The sequence below is a fragment of the Hordeum vulgare genome, chromosome 5H, assembly GCF_904849725.1.
Source record: "Hordeum vulgare subsp. vulgare chromosome 5H, MorexV3_pseudomolecules_assembly, whole genome shotgun sequence".
Taxonomy (NCBI): domain Eukaryota; kingdom Viridiplantae; phylum Streptophyta; class Magnoliopsida; order Poales; family Poaceae; genus Hordeum; species Hordeum vulgare.
This window is the reverse complement of record NC_058522.1, coordinates 518,952,322-518,976,062: the sequence shown is the minus strand read 5'-3', so window position 1 is coordinate 518,976,062 and position 23,741 is coordinate 518,952,322. Positions and strand designations below refer to the sequence as shown.

The 23,741-nt window shown below is 43.1% G+C and overlaps 1 long non-coding RNA gene across 2 annotated transcripts; it reads left to right on the top strand.

Moving 5' to 3' along the window:
- The first annotated feature begins 4,055 nt into the window (after positions 1-4,055).
- LOC123398139 lies at positions 4,056-19,175 on the top strand. 2 transcript variants are annotated; one of them, XR_006610083.1, is made up of 3 exons: positions 4,056-4,313; positions 17,826-17,897; positions 18,907-19,175. It is a non-coding gene; the product is annotated as an uncharacterized LOC123398139 (long non-coding RNA). The 2 variants fall into 2 exon arrangements; XR_006610084.1 differs by having other exon boundaries at positions 4,056-4,364.
- The last annotated feature ends 4,566 nt before the right edge of the window (positions 19,176-23,741 follow it).

The window sequence follows — 23,741 nt, the reverse complement described above, 5'->3', positions numbered from 1 at the left end:
CTGATGAGCCTACCCCGGGTTATCCCCCCGACAGGCACACAAGTTGATTACTTGTCCCGTAAGTCAGCCTCGTACTCCTATGTATATTGCTAACCAACCACGACCAAAGACACATAACAAAACACTCAAGGTTTTGTCTCATCTTGCAACTTGCACCGTCATCATAGTCTACTCCACCCCGAACACCCCATGCATCGGCGTGCGGAGAGCAGGTTTCCAAAACCATTTGTCCTTGCTATTCTGCACCGCGAGAGAACGAATTTGTTTTTTGGGAAGCTGTCTATGTGACTGCTCAAAATTTTCATTACAGGTCGTCTTCCACCAAGATCAGACGTTGTTGCGCGTCGTCCTCACTAACATCTTCACCGTCTGATCTTCATCTATGTCATCGTCAACGAAATCATCGCCCCGACAATAGCCACAACTACTTTGTCTATGAACAACCAGTATGTGCACCTAAGAAACATGCAACTAAGGAATGTGCAGCACATCCCTACTAGGAACAATAATCTAGTTAGCGACTCGTTTCTATTTAGAGATGAGTTTAAGATAGTTTTCAACTCGAGTAAAGTAATCGTGTCAAGATATGGACAAATTATAGGCAAAGCCTACGAGTGCAAAGGCTTGTTTCGCTTTTCCCTTTCGATCTTTTGCAATAAATCAGTAAACCAATTTTGTGCTAGTATAATGATGATGCAAGTGTTGGGCACTCTCATTTATGCCACGTTAATTTTGGTTCAATATCTCAGCTGTGGAGTATGAGTTTAATTCCGAATTTCACTATTGTCAAAGCTTCTAATTGCCATAATTGTGTGCAATCGAATCAACCTTAGAAGCCTCAAACGACAGTCGAGGAGAGAAACTTGACACCTGCAAAACTCATACATTCTGATATATGTGAGATGAAAGGTGTGTTGACAAAAGGTGAAAAGAGATATTTGATGACATTGATTTATGATGAGACTAGATTTTTCTAAGTTAATTTGTTGCAAAATAAAAATGAACCTTTAGACTACTTTAAAATCTATAGGGTTGAGGTTGAAATTAACTAGAGAGAAAGATCAAGCGTCTTAGGTCGGATCATGGTGGAGAGTATTTTCCCAAAATCTATGATGGATTCTTTGAGTAACACGTCATTATTCATGAGAGAACACCTCCCTACTCACCCCAATCAAAGGGGGTAGTCGAGAGGAAAATTGCATATTGACTGACTTGGTGAATGCCATGTTAGACAATGCTGGTTTATCTAAGGCATTGTGGGGGAAGCTATGTTTACTTCATGTCATGTCTTGAATAGAGTTCCTAACACAAATAAATATAAAACCCTTTATGAGGAGTGGATTGGAAGAGAACCATCACACTTTCGTATTTACACACTTGAGGATGCATGCGAAGGTCGATATTCATATCCCTGAGAAACGTCAACTCGAACCAAAGACAATGGATTGCGTCTTTCTAGGTTATTCTTAACGGAACATAGCATATAGATTTTTAGTGGTTAAATCCAAGGTACTTGAATATGCATGTTGATACTGTAAAGGAATATCATGATGCAACAGTTTTTAGAATATTTTTCCTATGAAAGATATAAATAACCTTGCTAGATTTTCTTTTGAGATAATTCCTAAATTTAGTACATATGATGAGTATTTCAAACAACCACATGAGGAAGTCCTTGAGAAGGATAATAATGAAGTTCTTGTAAGGAGCAAGAAAGAGAGGATTCCAAAATCCTTTGGTAATGATTTCATTTTATACCTGTTGGATGATACTCCCAAGTTCATTGCAGAAGCATATGCATCTCTCGATGTTGATGATTGAAAAGAAGTTTTCCATAATGAGATGGACTCAATTCTTTCTAACGGAACTTGGGAGCTAACTGAACAACCATATGGTTGTAAATATGTGAGTTATAAGTGGGTGTTCAAAATAAGCTAAGGAATGATGATACCACTGAGAAGTAAAAGGCATGACGTATGGCTAAGAGCATCTCTAGTAGACCCCGTAAAAACACAAACTATAAAATAGGGATACGGGTCAAAAAAAAGGCATTTTAAGGGTCCATTTTAGCTACGCCCGAACAGAAACTCTAAAAACAAACTGTAAAACTGAGAAAAAAACTCCTTTCTCCGGTCCGGCCGCCGCCGCCCCTTCCTCCAGTTGGTCGTGCCGGCCACGTCAGCCGTGTCCAACCCCATCGTCCGCGCCCCATCGCCCGTCGGACGTGGCCCGTCCCCGTCGGTCGTGCCCCATCACCACGCCGGTCGCGCCCAGCCTCGTCGGCCACGCCTTGTCGCCCGTGCCCAGGCTCGCCGACCATCACTGTACTACTCTGTTGCTAGCCGCATCAGCCGAGCTGTGCCCCTTTGACGGGCCCACCGGGGGTATTCCGATGGCCGGGCTAAGGTCATGGGAGGCCAAGCAAGGCCAAGTTCGTCCAATTCTAACCGGCATTGATCAATTGTGACGTCTACCGGCCTTTTCCGGTGTACGGTGATGAATTTCGACGAGTTTAGGGCAGATTCCGGCAAACTCCACGACGGCGTGTTTGCTCCGACGAGGTTTGATCGGTATACAGGTCCCCCTCGGTTTGGCCTCCCAACCTTCAAATATAATGGTTTCGGGTGTGCATTTTCGGTGGCCCTTCAAAAATTTACGGGTTGGACCACTTTTAGGTTTCTGTTTTGGACACTTTTTTCGACCAAATCTGTAAAACGCAAAACATTTACGGGTTTGACCACTTATACGGGGCGTGCTAGAGATGCTCTATGGGCTACAATCACAAAGAATGTGAAGATTACTTTGACACCTATTCTCATGTCAGTAGACCGACCACCATTCGGCTGCTACTTTTCCTGACTACCTCTTATGGTCTTATCGTTCATCAAATGAACATAAAGAGAAATTTCCTAAATGGAGAGTTGGAAGAGCTAGGAAATCTAAATGGATCAGCCTGATGGTTTTGTGGTAGAATGAGAAGAAAGAAAAGTATGCATGTTGTTAAAATCTTTGTATGGTATGAAACATGAACCTAAGCAATGGCATGAGAAGGTTGACAGAACTTTGACGTCTACATAATTTGTCATTAATTAGGCTCGTAGGTGTGTTTACTATTGCCATGGTTGTGGCGATGGTGTTACGTCATGTTTGTATGTGGATGACATACTGATATTTGGTACAAACATTGATGTGATAAGTGAGGTCAAGTGTTTCCTATCAAAAGAGCTTTGACATGAAATAATTGGGAGAAGTTGATGTGATTCTAAACATCAAACTGATTAAGGATGAAAGTGGGATTTCTCTAACGCAATCTCACTATGTTGAGAAAGTCTTGAGTCATTTTGATTTATGGATAACAAGTCTTCTCCAACATCGTATGGCTCAGGTGTGACACTCAGAAAGAACAATGAAGAAACGAGAGATCAATTAAGATAAGATACTCTCAAAATGTTATGTCACTCATGTACTTAATTAGCTAGCGTAACAAGGTCATATATCTCTTTTGCTGTGAGCAAACTGAGTAGGTTGATGTCCAACCCATGTGATGATCATTGGCATGCACTAGAAAGGGTCTTGTGCAATCTGATATTTACTATGAGTTATGGAACACTATTAAGGACACCCTGTTGTGCATGAATGATATTACACTCTTCGAGAGGGGAAGTCTAGGGGCACGATCGCGATAGCCACGTCGACTTTTACTGTGGCAATAGGACAAAAAAAGTGAAAACACGATCGATCCTCTGGTAATTAACGTGCGTCGGGGGAGAACCCACACATGCGACCCCTCTCTCTCGTTTAGGGCCGCCGCCGCCGCCTTCATCCGCGCTCGTGCTTCATCTCCTGTCCTCCAGGCCTTCTTCCCCTCCCCTTGCCTCTCCTCGCCTCCCTGGTGGTGATGGCCTCTTGTCGACTGCGGTGGCATAGATGGCGTTGCGGGGCCGACCCGCTGGCTGAGCTGACCAACCGCTTCAGGTCGCTGGACCAGCAGACTGAGGGGTGGTGTTCGTGGGAGGAGAAACCACTACGAAATTCATTTTCTATCTCTATGTGTGTGTGTGTGTGTTGGATTTGGATCAAGGAAGGAGATGGCATGAGGATGAGGCAGTGGATGGAGGAAGAGGGCGATGATGGCTGACGGAGGAGGCAGATCTTGATCCAGGCCGACCCTCGTGTCGGATCTGTTCGTTGAGATGATCTTCTCTCCTCCCATCTCCCCTCTCTTATCTCACTGACCCCGTCAAGTCTCTGCAGGTAGAGCGGCGTGAGGAGCAGGCCAATATCTCTCTTTACCTCCACCCAACACCAACATGGTGAGCAAGTCTCCCCTATATAACCCCGGGTCTGATCATCAATTGCACTTTGTACGTTTCGGTTACACTTAGCTTTAGTTTGTACACATCTCATTTTGGTTAAACTCATGTCTTGGATGCCATGGCTGAAAGTAGAGCAAACTGTGTGTGCGTGTACGTTTTGGTTCAGTTTTGGTGTGTGTGTGTGTGTGTCTCCATTGCATCATGTGTGACTGATTTGTGCTAAAATTAGAAGCTAGAAATGCACACAGAGATGTTAGTCTAACCACCTTCTCAAATCAGCTTAACACAATACTATTTCGAAGTGTTTTAGTAATTGTGGTTATATACTCTTTATAAATTAATTCATCAAGATGATTTCTCTATTTTGTGTGACGTATATTTTACGTTTCGTTAGTTATCATAAATCAAATAGGGTCGGACTGTTGAAGAAAAAATATTTGCAAGCATATTGTGATTACTTATTTATAGAGTTTTTGTAATGCAATTATATGTATAATATCTTGTGTTGGTCTGATGCTGGCCATCTGTTTTATGTGACCCCAGAAAAGTATGATATGATCCGAGAAGCAGTGATATGGAATAATATAGATGCATACGCATATCCAAAACATAGTTTCTTGAGCAGAGGCGGAGGCAGGGGGGGGGGGGGGGGGCCGAGCGGCTCAAGCGGGGACTAGGCCTAATACATGGGCTTAATTATACATGGGCTTAATTAGTGCCCAGTTATGAGACCGAGACGTCAAAGCCAAGCCCAAGGCTGCATGTTCTCGTACGTACGTAGTATCCATCCATCCATTGACTGATAATACGATGATTGACTCTGTTAATCGATCCACACGTTCGATTTGAGCACGACTTTTTCCTCCTAGACGCGCCAGCCGCTAGGGTTTCGTTGACGCCGCCGCTCCGGCTGCCGCGCCGTCGCCGCCGACCCGCCGTGCTCCGTCGTCGTCGACCGCGCTGCCGTGACTACACAAAGTACACGCAGAAGACGCAGGCTAAGCAGAACCCGTCCGAGCCTGCTCTTACTCCAGGTGAGCCTGCCTGCTCGGCTGCTCTACTCCAGGTGAGCCTGCTTGGCTGCTCTACTCCAGCGGGACTTATGATTTATGAATTAGCTGAATCTAACAGGGACTATATATGCTACTGTATCTGAATCTAACACGGACTATATATACTCCTGTAGCTACTTATACACGGTTCAGTAGCTGAATTATCATATATAGATATACTGTGCTTATAAAAGGTTGCCTACTATTTGGTTCAGTAGCTGAATTTCTAGCGTATATATAGACGGAAAATGGTTCATATTTTGATACATATTTGCTTTTTACTAATAGAAGAACTGAAAACTGTATAGGTCATATTTCTATAATATTCAATACTTGAAATATTTTTGTGTTATGTCTCTTGTGTGTTTTAATGTGTTCTTCGCCCCCCATGATGAAATCCTGGCTCCGCCCTGTTCTTGAGAGATACTCCTTTGTATATAGTAGATAGTAAACGTATGAGTCTTTAACTCTAGCTTTTGTGTGCTAATACTTTCACAAAAATGTATGAACATCTTTGCATTTACAGTACAATGCCTGATCGTTTGCATTAGTGGAGAAAGGGGTATTAGAACCGGTTGGTAAAGGCCTTTGGACCCGGATACACATCCGGTGCTACGTATCCGGGACTAAAGGCCCCCCACTTTAGCACCGGTCTCTTACAAACCGGTGCTAAAGGCCTCCACGTGGGCGCCGAAAAGTGCGCGCAGGCGGAGGACCTTTAGGACCGGTTGGTAACACCAACCGGTCCTAATGCCATTTTTTTTTATTTTTTTTTCCTTTTCTTTTCAGGGTTTCCGATTCCGTATTTCGGTGTTTCCGTGTTCCGTATTTTCAGGGTTTTCGTTTACGTGTTTCTGGTTCCGTATTTCCGTTTACGTCTTTCCGATTCCGTGTTTCCGATTCCGTGTGTCCGTGTTCCGTTTTTTACGAACACGTAATCGGAAACACGTATCCGGAAACACCGATTCCGTGTTTGCGGTTAAGTGTTTCTCCGATTCCGTGTTTGCGGTTAAATGTTGATGCACCAAATAAAAGTACATATATACATGTAACACGAAGTACTGGACCGATTATCATTACATAATTTGAAGTTCGTTTCCTATATATAGCTCTATACTTGCATAGAGAAGGGAGCTGGCTATTGGTTCATAGGATGGAAAAATTCTCCGCCTTCATCTATGACTTGCGTGAGGAGAAATCCTGCCAATTCCTCTGCAACTGCCTTGCAACGTTGGATTGGTCTTAGCATCGCCCGTTTTCGTTGCAGCTTTAAAAGAAGTAGATGAAAACAATTAAGTTATGAACAAAACTAACATAATTGATGGCAACATAAATAAAGTTATGAAGATCCGGTTACGTACCTCTAGATTTCTGGAAGTACGGGATTTCTCATTGATAATCCTGTGAATGTACTCGCAAACGTAGTATCCACAATAATCAGTGCCCTGTGGTTGTTGCGGGACGCCCTATATACGAGAACATAATTCAGTCAAATTAATAATAATCAAGAGAATGGTAATGGTATTGAAACCAGGGTACGTAGTACTACTTACTTTGTTAATCTAAAAGTGGAGCTTGTCTGCCCATGTACCGGGTTCTTCCTTGATGAACATTTGCCAAACCCTGGCCGACAAAGAAAAATGAATACAAGAGTTAATTATTACTTACTTGATATCAGGAAATGAACGAAAAAGAGGCCGATGAACGAAAGAGGCCGATATATATATACCTTTGAAGCATCTGACGCGCGCTCTTCCATTTGTCAGCGTCCCAGGTTAACGGGTCCCAGACTTCAACCACTCCTTGATCGATTCTAATGATGAACAATATGAAGTGGGACCTGCGCACGTGTACACACGCAGTCATGCATACTCATCAATTACACTTAACATCAGGTAAGCAAAATGGAATGTGTACAAGACATTAACACTCACTTGAATGCGTAGGGCCAAAGTATTTCTTTTTTGGTACTTTGTCGCTTCAAAAACCTTAGCAAATCATCCGGTGTATCCTTGTTGAACTTTTCTATTGTCTCTTGATGAAACGAATACGGGTCAATGAACCCAAAGTCCTAGATTCCTGCCAGCCTGCATTCACGAATCTTCATTCTGCATAGTAGCGTACAAAAAGAATGTCTCGTGAGTGATAATTATACGGGCAATGAACGCGAGCTTAACTAAATAATTAAATTACACAAATAAATCACTTACAAACAGTAGCAGCTGACGATAGCTTTGTCGAGGGCACGTTGATTGTACATCTGGAAAAAATCATCGAACCCAATCTCCACACCGTACTCTCTGAAGTAGTGTTGATCCTGAACTGCCGCCATGATACAGTCTCTCTTTTGCCTTGCGGCCTCCAAGTACCAACCATGTAAATTCCATAGTTGGGTTGTTAGAGCACTAGGATTTTCGACCAGAGGCTGCTCGGGCTTATATTTATATACCACCTCAGCAATAGCGTAACCTACGTCGCCCATGCGTGGACCGGACACTGAAGCCTGGTCAGATAACACCTTGAGCGGGGCAATTGACTGTGCTTCTTGTTGTCCGAGCTGGGGAACTTGTTTCCCGCATTTCGTCTGCTCCGCCTGCTTCATCTGCTCCGCCTGCTTCATCTGTGCGGTGTGCATCTTTTCAATGAACCGTTCATAGTCTGAAAGGGGCGGCGGTGGTGGCGGTTCAGGATAATATAAGTTGTCGATGGTGCGCTCAATTTTCCACTTTGGTACGTTCTTCAGAGTTTCCTTCCAGATGTCTGGAGGGGGCTTCAGGGGAAACCGTGCGAACCATGCTTTGTTTTTGGCTTTCACGGCCTCGTCTAGTTCCTCCGGAGTCATCAGGCCTGGTAAATTCGGGGGAGTCTTGACTTTATTGGGTTTCCTTTCTCTCTTCTTGGGAGGACTCCCGTTTCTTCTGAACTGCAGCTTCCGCTTTGCCGTACCCGTAGTGCGCGCATCCGTCGGCTCACTGGAGTGCACGGGCGATGGACACTCGGCCTCGGGCTCCCTATCTTCGTTGTGGGGTGGACTTGGAGGTGCGTTGGGGGGTGGACTTGGAGGTGCGTTGGGGGGTGGACTTGGAGGTCGTGCATTCTCTGTACGAAAGTGAAAAAACTATTAAAAATAGGCTTACATGTGGTGCAACATTCAGTAATTGTTGGAGGTGGTGCATAATTGTACCTGGAGGAGTCGGTGGCCTCGGCGCCGCGTTAGGAAACACGATGTGTTTCTTCTTCCACAAGATGATACCAAGCTCCATTTCTCCCAGTGTCTTCTCACCTTCACCTCCAGGAATATCAAGCTCAATTGACTGGCATCCCGGCGTAATTGTTGACAACCCGACACGAGCATGGGATGCTGGAATCTGACCACCATGGTAGGTTGCTCCAGGTTGATTCGGTAAAGCATAGCCTGACGCCACCATGAAGGATATGTTCCCCATTGGCATATGTATCTCACAGTTTGTCTTCTCCGTGACATCATCCACGGGGTAGTGAGGCGCCAACGGTTCGACTGCAGGACCGTCTTCTAGCTGCAGCTGCGTGGAACCCACGCTGCTTCTATGCTGAGATGGGACGGCATCTGCTACAGGATCGTCTTCTAATTGCTGCCTATCAGCGTCAGGTGCAGGATCTTCTTCCTCCTCTTCAGTGTCAGGTACAGGGTGTCCCCCTTTCTTCAAGAGAAACGACACCTTTTCTTCTAATGTCGCTATCCGTTCCAGCGCCTTCCTCTTGCTTCTACCACGGCTTCTGTAAGTGCCAAGGTCCGCCGGAAACCCTTGGTTCCACGGGGTAGTGGCTCCAAAGCCTCGTGTTCGTCCCCACTTTTCGGGGTTCCCAAGTGCCTTCGTCAACTCGTCGTTCTCTCTATCGGGAACAAAAGTTCCTTTTCGAACAGCTTCTATTGCCTTCTCTAGATCTGATACGACTTGTCTTATTTTTTCCGACCATGGTCCCTCCGCAACAATCATCCCAGTCTCAGCGTCCAACGTTGCCCCATGCGCGAACAACCAGAACTTGGACCTATCGGGCTAGTCATGTGTCTGTGGAATGATATTTCTTTTCAGAAGCGCATCTTCATAGCGTCGCCACCTAGGCAGGGCAGTCATGTAGCCACCTGACCCCAAAATATGGTGATATTTCTTCTTCTTCGCATTCTCCGTATTTGTCGCTGATCGGGATGTAAAGACACCCGATTTCTTGTACGCCTTAAAATCAGGCCAAGCGTCTCTTATCTTCACTAGGTGCCCAGTGAAAACTGGATCTTCGTCCTTATATTTCTTCCACAAGTCTTTCTTCCACCTCTGGAATTGTGTGGCCATCTTCTTCAAAGCCCACTCCTCGACTTTCTTCTTCTTATCTTCCACTACGCTGAAATTTAGCCAGACCGTGTCGCAAAGCACTCTTTTCAATCTGTCATCGACATAAGTAGCTCCAACGTTGGCGCCGGTCTTCGGCTTATTCCATTCTATTAAGTTGATCGGGACCAGGTCTCTTACAACAACTCCGCACTGATTTACAAATTTGCGATAAGTTTCTGGGGGTTCCAGTGGTTTGCCATCAGCAGCAACTTTATCGATCGAGTACCTTGCAGTATCTTTCAACCTTGCGGCCGGGCCTCGTTTCGACTTTGTCTCAGTACTTGCGCTAGGTGTTCCGGAGGGCACCTAAACGGGAAAATAATGATTCGTTAGTAAGTGCAATACAAATTAATTGTTGCGTCAACAGTGACTTGAGATATACATTGGCAGAGTTTGTTCCGGAGGGCACTTCTTCATCTACTACATCTTCTATATTCTCAGCTCCGTCACCGGAGTCGTTCAAAAATTGATTGCTAAACGCATGCCCACCGTCGTCATCATGATATATGGCCGTTGCATCTTCAAAAATCATCTGGCACATGTATCTTTCCTTCTCCGCCTCACCCATTTCCGCGAGCTGATCGGCGTGCTGATCATGTGGTTCTTGGGGATCCATAGCTCAACACCTGCTAGTAACAAGAATTTAACTTAGCAAAATTATTTACGGAAAAGTTTTACGGAACCGGAAAGTTTACGGAAAAGTTTTACGGAATCGTCGGAGTCGTAATCATCGCAAAGTTTTACGGAATCGTCGGAAAGTTTTACGGAATCGTCGGAATCGTCGGAAACTTTCCCCGCAGTTATGGAATTAATCGTCGGAATCGTAGGAAATTTTTATAGAATTGTAATCGTCAGAAAGTTTTACAGAATCGTCGGAATCGTCGGAAACTTTCCCCGCAGTTATGGAATCGTCGGAATCGTAGGAAAGTTTTACGGAATTGTAATCGTCGGAAAGTTTTACGAAATCGTCGGAATCGTCGGTTTAGGGTTTTACGGAATCGTCGGTTCAGGGTAAACTATGAATCGTCGGAATCGTCGGAATCGTCGGTTTAGGGTTTTACGGAATCATCGGAATCGTCGGTTTAGGGTAAACTATGAATCGTCGGAATCGTCGGAATCGTCGGTTTAGGGTTTTACGGAATCGTCGGAATCGTCGGTTTAGGGTAAACTATGAATCGTCGGAATCGTCGGAATCGTCGGTTTAGGGTTTTACGGAATCGTCGGAATCGTCGGTTTAGGGTAAACTATGAATCGTCAGAATCGTCGGAATCGTCGGTTTAGGGTTTTACGGAATCGTCGGAATATGATGAAGGCGGCTTCACGTAACTTTTTTTATAGGATGTCCTTACGTGAATATACGAAAATATGGATATACGAAAATATGGACGATATACCTTTGACGACGGCGCGGCGAAGAGGCGGCGAGGAGACGACGTTGCGGCGAGGAGGCGGCGCGAGGATCGGCGAGGAGGTGGCGCGAGGAGGCCGCGCGCGAGGAGGCGGCGAGGATCGACGAGGAGGCGGCGGCCGGCGTGGCGAGGAGGCGACGGCGCGGCGAGGAGGCGGCGAGGATCGTCGGCCGGCGAGGCGGCGCGAGGAGGCCGCGGCGGCGCGGGCGAGGAGGCGGCGCCGCGCGCGAGGAGAGGCGGCGGCGGCGCGAGGAGGCGGCGGCGGCTCGAGGCGGCCGGCGCGGCGAGGAGGCGGCGGCGCGGCGAGGAGGCGGCGCCGCGCGCGAGGAGAGGCAGCGGCGGCGCGAGGAGGCGGCGGCGGCTCGAGGAGGCGGCGGCGCGAGGAGGCGGCGGCGCGGCGAGGAGGCGACGGCGCGGCGAGGCGGCGAGGAGAGATCGAGGCGGCGAGGAGGCGAGAGAAGGAGAGAAGGCACGCGCGGGAAGGCGAGAAGTTGGCGACCCCGGAGAGGTATAGGGCCTTTAGCACCGGTCTTTGTTAGCAACCGGTGCTAAAGACCCTTTAGCACCGGTTGCTAACACAGACCGGTTCTAAAGGGTCCAAATTCGGGCGCGAACAGAACCCACCTTTAGGACCGGTTGTTGTTACAGACCGGTCCTAAAGGTCACCTTTAGGACCGGTTGTTGTTACAGACCGGTCCTAAAGGTTTTTTTCGTTTTTCTTTTTTCCTTTTTTCTGTTTCCTGTTTTCTTTTTTTTTGTTTCCTTTTTCTTTTTCCTGTTTCTTCTTTTATTTTTCTTTTTTCTTTTTTCTGTTTCCTGTTTTCTTTTTATTTTTGTTTCCTTTTTCTTTTTCCTGTTTCTTTTTTTATTTTTCTTTTTTCCTTTTTGTGTTTTCTTTTTCTTTTTGTTTCCTTTTTCTTTTTTCTGTTTCTTCTTTTATTTTTTATTTTGTTTTCCTTTTCTGTTTTTTTTACATTTATTTACAAATTGTCAAAATGTCATTTTTACACTTAAAAAATAAAAAATGATATTTATCAAAATGATCAAATTTAGTGGAAACTGGTCAAATTTAGTGGAAACTGGTTTAATACATTATTACACATCACCAACAACACCCCCTATCTATTTTTATTCTTGCCTTTATTCTGATTGCGCCGTAACCATGGACTATCTTCATCATTTAACGGGATGCTTGGATCATCTTTGACTTTGAAGGGAGGAATTTCATCAAATTTATTGTAATCTTCTGACATGTCTGTCTTGTCCTCGACTCCCACGATGTTTCTTTTCCCTGAAAGAACTATGCGGCGCCTTGGCTCATCGTCTGATGTATTCGCTTCCTTATCTTTTCTTTTTCTCGGTCTGCTAGACATGTCCTTCACATAGAAAACCTGAGCCACATCATTGGCTAGGACGAATTGATCATTGCCGTACCCAAGATTCTTCTGATCCACTGTTGTCATTCCGTACTTCGGGTCTACCTTCACGCCTGACAGGTTGAACCATTTGCACCAGAACAAAGGGACCTTAAAGGAAGGTCCGTAGTCAAGTTCCCATATCTGCTCTATGTAACCATAGTATGTGACTCTTTGCCCGTTGTCATCTTTTGCATCAAACCGGACGCCACTGTTTTGGTTGGTGCTCTTTTTATCTTGGTCTGCTGTGTAAAATGTGTTACCATTTATCTCGTACCCTTTAAAGGTCAATACAGTCGAAGATGGTTGCTTGGCCAACAAGTATAGCTCATCTTCAACAATGTTGTCATTAATGAGACGTCTTTGCAACCAACCGCCGAAAGTCTTCGCGTGTTCTTTAGCAATGAAATCTTCAGGTTGCTCCGGGTATTCCGAGCGTAAAATATCCTTGTGTTCCTGGATATATGGAGTCGCCAAGCTAGAATTAACTAGAACTGTGTAGTGTGCTTGAGTGAAAGATTGCTCGCCCATACATGTTGTTGATTTCTTTCCTAGCGTGCCTTTTCCACGCAGTCTCCCCTCATGGCGCGACTGAGGAACACCGATCGGGTTCAGGTCAGGAATAAAGTCAACACAAAACTCAATGACCTCCTCTGTTCCATAGCCCTTGACCATGCTTCCTTCTGGCCTAGCACGGTTTTTAACATAATTCTTCAAGACTCCCATGAACCTCTCAAAGGGGAACATATTGTGTAAGAATACAGGACCGAGAACGGAAATCTCTTGGACTAGGTGAACTATGAGGTGCGTCATAATATTGAAGAAGGTTGGTGGGAACACCAACTCGAAGCTGACAAGACATTGGACCACGTCCTTCTGTAAACTTGGTAGAGTTGCTGGATCGATTGCCTTCTGAGAAATTGCGTTGAGGAATGCACATAGCTTCACAATGGGTACTCGCACGTTTTCTGGCAGAAGCCCCCTCAATGCAATCGGAAGTAACTGGGTCATGATCACGTGGCAGTCATGAGACTTTAGGTTTTGGAACTTTTTCTCTTCCAGGTTTAGTATTCCTTTTATGTTCGACGAGTAGCCAGACGGGACCTTGATACTGCTCAGGACTTGGAAAAAGATCTCCTTCTCTTCCTTGGTAAGAGCGTAGCTGGCAGGACCTTTGAAATTCTCTCGATTCATCAGGTCGTCTCGTTCGTGCATACGTTTGTGGTGCAGCCGTGCTTTTGGTGTATCTCTCGACTTCTTCCCATGCACGCCCAATAAGTTTAGCAGGTTCACGCAAATATTTTTCGTCACGTGCATCACGTCGATCGCAGAGCGAACCTCTAGGAATTTCCAATAGGGTAGTTCCCAGAATATAGATTTCTTCTTCCACATGGCTACGTGGTTGTCGGCGTCATTCGGAACAGATTGTGCGCTAGGACCCTTACCAAAGATTACTTTTATATCTTTGACCATGTCATATATATCAGTACCTTTAGGGAGGGTTGGCTTCCTCCGTGTATCTGCCTCGCCTTTGAAATGCTTTCCTTTCTTTCTTACGGGATGCCTGTCTGGAAGAAATCGACGATGCCCCGGGTACACATTCTTGCCTATATGTATACTTTCAGTCTCGCCTAAACAGTGTGTGCATGCGTTGTGTCCCTTGTTTGACTGTCCTGAGATGTTACTAAGAGCGGGCCAATCATTGATGGTTACAAACAGCAACCCTCGTAGGTCAAATTCCTCCTGTTTGTACTCGTCCCACACACGTACACCTTCGTCAGCCCATAACTCTAAAAGTTCATCAACCAGTGGCCTCAGGTACACATCAATGTTGTTGCCGGGTTGCGACGGGCCTGGGATAAGCACTGGCATCATAATGAACTTACGCTTCATGCATAACCAAGGAGGAAGGTTATAGATACATAGAGTCACGGGCCAGGTGCTATGACTGCTACTCTGCTCCCCAAACGGATTCAGACCATCTGTACTTAGACCAAACCTTAAGTTTCTTGGGTCACGTGCAAAGTCCTCGTACTTATCGTCGATGTTTCTCCACTGCGACCCATCAGCGGGTTGTCTCAGCATATCGTCTTCCTTACGGTCTTCTTTGTGCCATCGCAACAACTTGGCATGCTCTTTGTTTCGGAACAAACGTTTCAACCGTGGTATTATAGGAGCATGCCACATCACCTTGGCAGGAACCCTCTTCCTGGGGCGGTCGTCGCCCTCAACATCACCAGGGTCATCTCGCCTGATCTTATACCGAAATGCACCGCATACCGGGCAGGCATTTAAATTCTCGTGCTGACCGCGGTAGAGGATGCAGTCATTGATGCATGCATGTATCTTATGCACTTACAATCCTAGAGGGCAGACAACCTTCTTTGCTTCGTACGTACTGCAGGGCAGCACGTTATCTCTTGGAAGCATCTTCTTCATTATTTTCAGCAGCTTTTCAAATCCCTTGTCAGATATTCCATTCTCTGCCTTCCATTGCAGCAATTCCAGGGTGGTGCCCAGCTTTTTCTGGCCATCTTCGCAATTTGGGTACAACAATTTTTTGTGATCTTCTAACATGCGCTCCAACTTCAACCTCTCGTTTTCACTTCCGCAGTTTATCTGTTCTTCACGAATGACCTGACGAAGATCATCATCAGACTCATCAACAATGTCCTCAAGTTCAGGCTCGTCTTCCCCCATTTCAGTATCACCGTGTTCACCGAACATAGGATAGTTATCATTATCCTCTTCTTCTTCATTGTCTTCCATTACAACCCCTCTTTCTCCGTGCTTGGTCCAACAAAAATAACTGGGCATGAAGCCTTCTTGCAACAGGTGGGTGTGTATGGTTCTTGAGTTAGGGAAATTCCTCTTATTGTGGCATTTTTTACATGGACAAAAAATAAATCTATTCTGCCTGTTTTTCTCAGCCACATTGAGAAAACTATGCATGCCATTAAGGAATTCGGGACGACGTCGATCACTGTATATCCATTGCCGGTTCATCTGCATTATATAAATTTATCAAAAACCATTATGCTAAATCATCATGACTAAATTAATTAATTAATACAAAAAGTTGATCACACGTTAAAACCAAAGTAGCGTAGTGACCATACATATATAGTTCTCATAAAAACACACACTGAAACCAACCATAAAAACTCTCTCTAATTAATGCATTTAAAAACAACAACAAATGCGACAACAACGAATGCGATCAAAATCGCAACAAAGGTAACAATTGACCCGACGGCATAATGATACCAAGCCTCTTTACTAATTGCATATTTTCTAATCTTTCTAATCTTCAGACGCATTGCGTCCATCTCGCTCTTGTGACCATCGACGACACCGGCAAGAACCTTTTCCAAGGTCATCTTCTCTCTTTCAGTTTTTTCCAACCTTTCTTCAGTTTTTTTCAATCTTTCTTTCAGGCCAACATTTTCTTGTTCAACTAAGTGTAACTTCTCACCAATAGGGTCGATTGGCATTTCCGGTTCCACTACCTCCTAGATAAAAATATCTATGTCAAGTTGGTCGGCGTAATTAATTGTCATATAATCAGGAAATGAAAATATGTAGTTATAAAAGATAATATACCACATCCGAATCATAGACTGGACGAGGGCCAACGGGGACGGATATCAAAACCATGACGCTATACATATAAAAAAAATCTTACACAATAAGAAAATTATATACAAGTAAATATGTAAATCATACAAATCAAAATTTGTTTTGGTAAATAAAAACAATAGGCTTACCAAGGTTGTGCCGGTGACGGGGCGATCGACGGCGGTGAGGAAGGGGACAAGGCGCGCGACACTAAAAAAAACCACAAATCATAATTTAATTTGAGCTCAAATTGCATATGTATACATAACAAATGATGAACTCTCTCTAGCTTAGGCATTTCATCAAACACCTAGCTAGCACAACAAAAATGAAATGAGCAAGAAAACGAGCAAAACTTGTAATGCCGGAAGAGGGAATGTTGATGCTAACCGTAGGACCGATGGGTGCCAACAATCTTGACAAATGGTGGAGAAAAATGGGGATGGATTAGAGCTCCCAAGAGGAAGGAGAGAGCAAAAATGGAGTTGAGCTCGAGCTAGAAAAAATGGGTGGAATATAGGGTGCTCAGGGAGGAAGGAGAGGAGGGCTTTAGGACCGGTTTGTGTCAAAAACCGGTTCTAAAGGGTCTGACAGCGGGGCCCTGCAGTTGCTGCAGAAATGAGAAAACCTTTAGAACCGGTTTGTGATACAAACCGGTTCTAAAGGGTCTGTCCACTGGGCCCCCCTCCCTGCAGCAAACGGTCCAAAAACCTTTAGGACCGGTTTGTGTTACAAACCGGTCCTAAAGGCCTTCCGGCCATTTGCTGCAGGGAGGGGGCCCAGCGGACAGACCCTTTAGAACCGGTTTATATCCAATCCGGGTCAAATGTTGTTGGCTCAATGCCCTGTTTTCTACTAGTGTTGCGTGTCAGGTTGATAGCATAAATGTATCATTCATCCATCAACCCATCTATAGATCCATGATGATTGCTTAGATCTAGCCAGGTATACTATTGTTATTAAGAAACTTGAACATGTGACATTATAGATAATTGTCTTCCATGTTCCCAACCTGATGTTCTTTTGAATTTTTTTCTATTTACAGCACTCTACTTCTTGGGTGAAATTTTTTGACAATCATAAAACCTTTTAGGCCTGCCTATCTTTTGATGGTGATTCTAGCAAAGGTAGTAAAGGTAATGATGCAGCAAAAATGATGGGAGCGACTCTGAACATTCAAAAACATTCAAATTTCGTAGTTTGAGAAAGAAGCTTGCATGGCAGTAATCTAACAAGAAAACTGCACACAACAAGTAAAGATTTGAGACTTGGAAGCGATGGGATCAAATTGTTTATCTTAAGAGAGCGATAGTATCTTTGTCTTATCTATTGTACGGCAAAGTATGGTACCTGTGTACGTCTCTGAATCTGTCTTATCTATTGTACGACAAAGTATGGATTTCTAACATTTTCCTTATAACATGTTTCAGATGTACCTCTATGTATAACTGTCTGCTACCTTCTGATCCACGTTTTCTAGAGTCGCGTGTCACAAAATTAATGCGACTCATGAAAAAAAACCAGCTGCTAATATAGCGTTTGGATTCTTGGGTGGCTTTTGACTGAATTGTTGGATGGTGTTACGTGCAAGACGTTGACCCCTGAGTTGACACTGGGTTTGATTTTTCTCTGTCGTTGGTTTGTGCAGGATCTAGCACTGGTAATATCTTGCATGCGTTGGAAGACTACCTGCCAGTTTTGCTAGCATTGGTTAAAGATGGTGAGTAATATGGTTCTTTTTTGATGTTCTCATTTCGATGCTTGGCCTCCATTTGGTTAAATTAAAACTGAGTTTGCCGTATGGTTCCACATACTTATCTGGCTTGAAGACGTATAGCAAACCTTTGGAGCCAGAGTTGTCTTTTTTGTCAAGTAAAATAATAATATCAACATATTTATACAACAAAATAATATCCTACCTGACAAAACTGTATGTTAATAATGAAAGAATTAATATGATTACACTTAAATAAAGAATGTGTACCGAAAACAGTCTGTATAAGAGACAAAAGGAATCACAAACGATGGATGAGAGGAAGTTGTTTTTTCTTTGGTTAATAAAATCAAATAGTTGGAGTAGTTAATTTGAGATTGTAAAATACTGTCTTTGATGTATGTTATTCGATTTTTCTAGCACGTGTTCCTTTGATATTCACATGTTTACCCACCCAGCACATTATGTAAAGTACATAGGAATGCAAGTGCTTGTGCTATTTCAGTGACAATTGTATAACTCACTAGAACTTGAAGTGGATTAGTTTTTGCATATCAAAGCATGTTTTTTTGGAGGATATGAAAAATGAAGATACCAGAACTTAGACCAACTGAGCATCGAGAAGAGTGGTTTATGCACTAATACATATACTCGTATCCCTTCTGAATCTGTTTAATTGAGATGTAACTCATGTGCGAAAGACTCGGTTTGTGCATGGATCATATAAGCTTAATGCTGCCAAGTAGGTGTTGTAGAAATATATCTTCTAATTTTCAGAAGCACTGTACTTATTTGAACCTTCTCGTGGGTTCATAATTCCTGTGCTAAGTGATATTTGTTTATGGAGTTTTGCATGTTTTAAGCCATTGCTCAGGCTACCTATGAAGGTCACAGGTTTCTTGCATAGATTGCTTTTGTGTTGGCCTTCTCCCTTTCATTCTTCTCACTTCTCAAAAATTAGTGTAGATATCTTTTGGATCAAACACCGAATCTCTGCAATTAAATTCCTCTCCAGGATAGATAGCGTGTGAAATCTCTTCTTTGAGGAGGATGACGATTGCCAATGAACATTAACCCCAACAAGAGCGAAACACAGGCTTACGGTGGGGTGATCCACGTATCCTACTTCTACTGTAGAGAGTGAAACAGAGATATTTTTTTTGGATGAGAAATACATTGTCCCAGGCAACCTCTCCTAGTAAAAAGAGTGATGGGCGCTATCCCGTACGTTTTCTTCCAGTCGAAGCAACCTCTTTCTGTTCCTCTCATTCTCCTCTTCCTCTCCTCTCTACCAGTGTGTGGGTTGTGTTTGTCTTATTTTGGATCATCTAACTTGATATGGATCTTATTGCTTATAGACGGTATTTGAAAGCTGTTTACTCTGCCAGTGCTTGGGTTGTGTTTGTCATCAATACACTACACTTCACATGTCAGTTTTGCTTAGAGATCTCGTGTTTGAAGTCTCGAGCATTTTGAGGAGCTTAAGAGAAAGACTAAACAATAATTGATCTTTTTTCTGCAAGGAACCATTACATGATCTCATGACAACACACGGTTATATATTTTTGCACCCCTCCCCCTCCCTCCGATATTTTCAGAATACATTCATGTTTGAATGATGCAGGGAAGGGATATGTGTTCACTGGAATGAACTTCCTTACTTGCCAAGATATATTTTGGGACTTGAAAAATAATGCCTTGAAGCAAAGGCTGGAGAGTATAGCTCAGGAGTGATTAATTCAACATGGGAAGTAACTTTGGATGCCCTCTTTTGAGGCGGCGAGATTCTCTTAGTATTTCGATATTCTGTTTAAGATCTAAATTACACTAATATATGTCTTTAGTTTATGTTCTTCTGATGTGTTTTAGATGAACCAAATGACTTGTGTTTATGTGGATACTATCTCCTTTTACCTCAGCTTGTGATATTTTTAAAGCATTTCTACATAAGCAAAGCGTGTCAAGGGCAAGTATGCTGGAATAAACTCATATAGTTGGTTCATATTACCTATGTTATCCGTCTTCTCGCTAAACCAAGCCTATGGTCATATAAATATGTTAACAAATATGATAGCTTGATTAGTACGCATAATCACGCCTCAAGAGGCGCCACCTGGTGGTGCCCCTGCCACTAGTAGTGATTCAAATTGGATTTCTAACGTTGTTGTGCCCTACGCCATAAGTGGGTATGTAGTTACTCATGGAGGTGGCACAATGTCTGAAGAAACCATATTGATGAGGTCAACCATGGAATTAGAACTTAGTACTTTAGACAAAACCACTACTAGGACAGAATGGTTGCGTGAACTCTTGAAGGACTTGCCCATGGTTGAAAAACATGTACTCGCTATTCTTATGAATTGTGACAAAAAAACACGTATAGCTAAAGTGAACAATTATAAGGTTAATGTGAAGTCACCAAGGCACGTGAAGAGACGTTTGAAGTCTATCGAAAAGTTAAGAAACTCTAGAGTAATAACTGTTACATATATTCAAACAAAAAAACCCTTGGCAAATCCATTTACAAAGGGACTATCACGAATTGTGATAGATAATGCGTCTAGGGAGATGGGTATGAGATCCATAGATGTTAGATCATAGCAGCAACCCAACTTTTGTGATTAGAAATCTTGTGAATTAGGACCTAGTAAGAACAAGCTATTGGTTACAAAGGAGAGTAACATTTAACCCTCTCTAGGCGAAGATGCAAAACTCTCAGAGTTGTAAGGTTTAAAGCTGTAAGCATGTTCTCAACATATCTTAATAACGGACAATGCTTAAGATACTATGGGGTCACTTGATCCCTCTCGGTACATCTTGTACGTTTTATGTGTTGATAAAATTGATTCACTCTTTGACTTAGTCTTAATAAACCTTGTATCTTATGTTCTCTCTTTATAAAGATGATGTCTTGAAGGTAAACATAAATGTTCACACAATCTTGTCCTCCAAGACATGCTTTGTAATAAGCTGAACTCTCACATGACCAATCTTTGGATAAAACCTTGAATACCCTCTTGTTCACCATATAAACTCCTTGAAACCAACATATGGACTTCAAGAAGTGCATATGGACAAATCCTTCGGATATAACTCAAGGCAATCATTAGTCCATAGGGATTGTCATCAATTATCAAAAATCATACATGGAGAAATATACTCTTACAATCTCACTATGTACGGAGATATCACCATGGTTATGGCCAAGAAGTCCTTGTAATATATACTTTCTTTGTTGTACGTACGAAGCTGGAAGAAGATCGTACATACACTCCTTGATGTAGTTTTCCTTTTTTCTTTGTCGCATATCGCCCCATATGGTTTAGTCTGATCCACCAAGTGATATCCTAATTCATGTTGAGCGAGTCTCCTAGTTCGAGCTTGGAACATTGTAGCCTTGATCATTGGGAGAGCGAGGATTTCTCAAAGCATAGGGCTAAAACTAAGCGGTTGTAAATGATGCTAGATACCACTGTTTCACAAGAATACCTAAAAACGCCAAATACCGCACATCTTGAATTTATATATTTACCCTTTTATTAAATAAAAAAAGAAACATACTTAACTAACGGAATTCAATTTAATATCACCCAGATTGATTTCGGCTGATACAAAGGAACTATGAAAAAGTTAGTTTGTACAACAAACAAGATGGTTGGAGGGGATTGTTCTGATGAAGAGAGATGATCCAAGATTTAAAGCGGGATGATTGGATGAGTCTTAGGTCCGAACATTCGGGGAGTGAGCAGGGGAACTAAGGAAATGCTTGGGGTGTCACAACGTGGAAAAACAGTATTTTTTTACTGTAAACTGTAGGCAAAATGCTCCAACATTGCAGAAACTTTATTCACATAAAAAATGTTACACGATACATAAATCATAAGGTGTAATCAAAGAGCTACTATAAAACTGTACAAAAAAGGAAAACAAAAACAAGTCTTATTATAAATCTCAAGGGGGTAAGAAAGAGATCCATCTCAGCGACTTTTCATTATATTTTTTATTGTTTCTATGTCGCATTAGAGAAATATCAGAGAAATATCGAATAGAGTATAAAGCGAGAGATGAAAATCATATCGGTTGATTTTTAAGCGCCCACCACATTCGTCGTGGAGCTCTTGGGCTAAGAAGTCATGTGAGTTGACACATGGGCTGTTACACGTGATTGGGCCTTCATAGGGCTGTAAATCTGACAAAAAATTCTATTGAGTGCTTAACACTAGTTGGACTATGACTGGAGCTATAGCCCTAGATGCCCTTAATATAATATGGGCAGTTAGGCACCACAAAAACGCATGACTGGAGCTATAATATGGACAGTCAGGCACCACAAAAAATCAAACACCACAAAAAATATGCCCTTGATATAATACTAGTACAAATACCCGTGCGTTGCACCGGGTAAAAAAAGAACACAACATGCTTTATGTGTCATTATGCATTATTTTTTATATCCAATAGCAAAAGAATATGTTCATTGTAATGGGGGATACCCGTGCTTTGTTTCAGAGAAAACACAAAGACTCCTAGTCCTCCACATGCGTCAGCAGATCGGGCAGACCGGAAATCGCAAGCTACTCCTCGTCCCTTAAAATCGTGATTTCCTCCTCATCCCTTGGGACGCCTTGCCGGTGTATCATCTACACACCATGGATCGTCGGTCGTGGTTGGCATCCAATCTATGATAAGAAAGACCACCATGGTAATGTATAGTAAAAAATGATTGTGTCCATCAAAACATCCATCAGCGTGGCATGACATCACCTTGGCATTGCTGTTGCCACTTTTTCATTCCCATTTGTCCTATAAAACGGAACACTGTGAGAAAAACGAAGTAGCTCACTTGATGCCACCACAATGTCAGATTTCTCCTTAACTATCGCAAATAAACTGACAAAGCCTTCAATCCTGACTAATGGGACAACAGTAACGCCAGCACTAACTGAGAAATTTGACAGGACTTTCACGACTTCATATTCATAGGATCTATGATTATCTGCATCTGATCCCCATTGCATGTTCCATCCCTTATAAAGAGCCCATACCTCACCCTTACTGGTATGTACTTCATATTTCCTCTGTTTGCCTTCCATAAAACAATATGTGAAAACATGAGTCTGTCTTGCGATATATCTATTGTTCCTAAGCTAAAGCTTCCACAAGCAACGGGCAATTCTTCATCAGACCATTTCTCCTCTGCTTCATTCATTGCAATGCGCTCCAGCCAAGTGAGATGAACTTTAAAGTTGGAGGCATCAAAACCTTTTATTTTAGCATAATATCTTCGCATGCCATCAAGGTTATAAAAAAGGGCCCATATCTGACCAATTGCAAACAGGTTAGCATCCCTCAACTTCTCAAAATCGAAAAATCTGCATCAGGGAAAGAAAGCTTCACAGAATAGCAAGGTTGATTTTGACCAACAGTATGTGTAACTTCTGCACTGATATTGTCCTGATCACCTATATCTAGAGTTTTAGCTTCCTCTTGGATGTCTACTTTGCCAAATACATCACATGGAACCGATTGCTCGTGCTGTAAAGATAGATGCTCTCCTTTCGATGGTAAACTTCGAACCCCAAAGGATATATGCCATTTTAAGCATGTTTGGTCATGTGGCCCTGGTTAAGCTCGTATCATCCTGATATGTCCCTCAAAAAAGATGAATGCGCAACGGTAGATTTCCAGATCTCAGCCACCACTCGCGTCCTGGTGACGCTCAGGCCGCAAATGGCAAAGCTGGCGCCATGGTTTAATTTTTTAACACGCTTTGGTTGTCTTTTTTAAAGCAAGAGTAATATGGGACATTAATTTTTTAACTCGTTGCGCTGCACTAAAAGAAGAACTTAA